The sequence below is a fragment of the Phaseolus vulgaris genome, chromosome 6 (genome assembly GCF_051622355.1).
Source record: "Phaseolus vulgaris cultivar YP4 chromosome 6, ASM5162235v1, whole genome shotgun sequence".
Taxonomy (NCBI): domain Eukaryota; kingdom Viridiplantae; phylum Streptophyta; class Magnoliopsida; order Fabales; family Fabaceae; genus Phaseolus; species Phaseolus vulgaris.
The window spans coordinates 15715737-15719328 of record NC_143503.1 but is presented as its reverse complement, the minus strand read 5'-3'; positions in this window follow the sequence as shown (position 1 = coordinate 15719328).

The window sequence follows — 3592 nt, the reverse complement described above, 5'->3', positions numbered from 1 at the left end:
TTAAAATCTCTCTCTCCAAAAGAAGTCCATGAGGACCAACTTAAAATGAAGCAAAAAAGAGAGAATGAAAAATATAAAAAGAGTTCGAAAAAGAGTCTTCTAATGACTAGCCAAGAGGTCAACAAGGTAATAGTATCCCAAAAGCCTATATTTTTAGTTATGCCTAGAACCCTTGAGTGTGTAACGGATAAGGTTCATTCTACTTGCTTGGATGATTTGGTAAAGGAATTTCATGATCCTCCTAAAGGCTTACCACCTCTAAGAGGGATTGAACACCAAATAGACTTCATGCCCGGGGTTTCTTCACCAAATCGCCCTGCATATAGGACCAATCCCAAAGAGGACCAAATAAAAATAAAAACTAAAAGAGAAAATGAAAAAGCAAATGAAGTACATGATAAACCGAGTCATAATACCTTCTCAACTAAATCAATTTTGTTGACTCGTGCTACGCCTACAAGGTATCCTTCTTCTTTGTCTTTTTCATTACCCAAGGTTCCTACTTATACACCATATTGGATAAAGAATGTTAAGGATGATTTTTTCTTACCGCCTATTTTTCCAAATAAAATCATTCCTAAACAATCTTTTCCTACATGGTCTTTGTATAGGACATCTTTTTCTGAACTCCCATCGTTTCCAAATGCTATGTCAAGTTTGCCTATATCGTCTTGTATTCTCTTATCTAATTGCAAACTGACTTTGTTTTATGCAGGAGTACTAAATTTGTGGACGAATTCTCTCCAACTTGGGGAGTATGATGCGAATCAAATAGATGTCATCAATAGAAGAAATAGACAAGAGCAGAAGCATTTAAAGTTCTTCTTATTAGTCTTTGAAAAAGATGAGGCCCAAGCCCAAAGCCCAAGCCCAAGAAAGCCCATTCCAATCAAAGAATCACTAGGAGCATGGCTAGATCTTTGGGAAGAGATTGCCAAATGCAATCTCTCTTTGTAATATCTCTTGTATTAAATTGTAAATAAGATAGGATAGCCTTAGGGAAGTGCCTAAAAAGGAAAATAAAAAGAAACTATGCATGTAAAGGCACTTTTAGTCACTAGTTACTTAGAAATGGCAAGGAAGGTCACCTTTTGGCCTAGTTAGGCACCTTTTCGTTCATAGAAGGAACTAGAAGGAGTCTTTCCTTCCTTCCTTACCTAGAGGGCTGGTCATCTCCCACCTTATAAAAGGAGAGTCTTGCCTCATTGTAAAACAAGTTGAATTTGAAAGTAATGAAATGCTAGTGAATTTTAGAGAAAGTTGTGAGCATTGACTCTTCTTCTCTCTTTAGTCTCATCTTGTGAGCTCTTGGGACTCTCAAGTGGCAGCACCACCACTCATCTTGGAGCAAACCACTCTCCAAGTGGCGTCAAGATCCTCCCTTGGTCTACAACCACATAAGTCACTCTTTCCATCTTCCTTTTCTTCCATTTTTGTGTTTCTTGCTTGTGTTTCCTATTCCATTCGGTGCAATCTGTTCTTTGCTATTTTTCCTTTCATTTTCTGCACTTTATTTCTCCTTTAATCAGTGCAGTTTGGTTGTTCCCTTGTTGTCCTTGGTTCGTCCCTTTTTGGTATCCAATTACATGTGATAATCTTGTTGTTTTCAAATTCCTTTCCATGGGTTTTGTTGTTTAGCTCATTTCATTCGGTAGATCCTTTATATGCTGCGTTAACTTGCTGTTCTTGGCACTGTTCTTGTGATTCTTGAATTGTTCTTGAGTAGTTCTTGGGGTTTACTTGCTGTTTTAGAGTTACTCATTCATTCTATATCCATATGATGTTATTGGAATCATATCAGGGTTCAAGGACAAACTGATGTATGTTTTATGCTCACCATCGTTAAGCGGCAAAGGTTCAAGATCTTTGCCCGCATCCATTTGTGCATCGTCGAGTCGAGGATCCAGGTCTACGAGTGCGACCATATACTTCCTTGCTTCGCTCTGTGAACGGTTCTCGGCCAGGCGTTCTCTTCTTTCCTGAGATCGGCCGCATGGCGACACTATGTAAAGTCGCCTGGTAGGCTCTACTTTTAGACTTGCAACATAACATTCGTGTGTGACTTTTTTATCTACGTGGACCGTGACGATATCTCCGTCCGTGGATGGGAACTTCATTGCCAAATGGGGGGTACACACTATTGCTTTGAGGAAGTTTATGGATGATCGGTCTAGTAGTATGTTGTATACGGTATTGCCATTTACCAATAAATACCTGATCTTTATGATTTTCGCCATACCTCTTTCCTTCCCAAACGTGGTGTATAAGTCGATACATCCCCTGATGTCTACTCTGCCTAAGAATCCGACGATCTGCTGTTCATAGGGTTGAATCTCCGATTCGAGAATCCTCATTTTCTGAAAGGTTCTTCAGTAGAGAATGTCCACCGAGCTACCTTGGTGATGCAAACAAAGCTAACAAGGAGATGATCAAGGATGCACACTATGAGAAGTTATCTCAACAGTCAAGTTAAGACCTCACCAAGGATTTAGCAGACCTCATCAGAGGAAGAAATGGACACAAACCAGAGCATCTAATGTTCTTCCTGCTGGTCTTCTTAAAGAATAAAACAAGTTGTAAATAAATTGGGCTCACTTTAGGGGTCCAAATAGCAAAGATAGGCTAAAATAAGGCGCCTTTAACATAATAGGGGGTGTAGGTATCATTTTAGCTTGTTCCTATCCCTTTAGGAAGGCAATTTGACATAGTTTCTAGAAGGACAAGCTTAGGATGCGGGTTTGACTTAGTCAAACCGTAAGGCTGCCCATTTTTTTCCTTTTTCCATCTTACCCCTCTTGCTTGTTTTCCAAGGCTCCTTCACCTATAAATAGGAGGCCTACCCATTGTATTTTCAATGTTGAAATTGAATAGAAAAGTTACTATGCACAAATATTGTGAGAGTTTGAGTGAGTATTGTCTCCTTTTCCTTTTTGGTCTTATCTTAAAGAGAATGAAACTCTCAAGTGGTGGCTTAGCACTTATCTTGGTGGTTTCCACCCACCAAGTGGCGTGACCACCCACCACCAACTCCATAAGTTTCTTCTTCCATTTCCTTCATGTTTCCTTTCCATTGATGTTTCCTAGCTTTCTTCTTTATTTCCGCAATTTGCATACATTATCACCATACAATGTCTTTTCTCTTTGCCTTTGTGAAATGCACCTTCACACCTACTTAACCCGACGCCTATCTCCTCGACTCAATCGGTTATTATAGTCTCTCAGGCCTCGAGATGATTGTCGGTCTCTTTGGGGAGACTGAAGTATCGCGGCATCCATTTTGATAAATTTCTGGAAATGGCCCGCCTGGACGAGTTCTTTGACTTTTTCCTTCAAAACTTGGCATCCTTCAGTTGTATGGTCGTAGTTGCGATGATATTGACAATGTTTGGATGTATCAGTGTTTCGTGGGGTTTGTGATGGCTTGAGGGCCGGGATGAGTTCGGCCTGTAACGCTTCATCTAGAATCCTTCCTCTTGGGACGGTGAGAGGACTGTAACTGTGAAAACGAGGGTCGCGATGCCCCTACCTTTCTCTTTCTCGCTTTCCTTACTTAAGGTTTCAGTCTGATATGCTTTGTGGTAGTCGACATGCT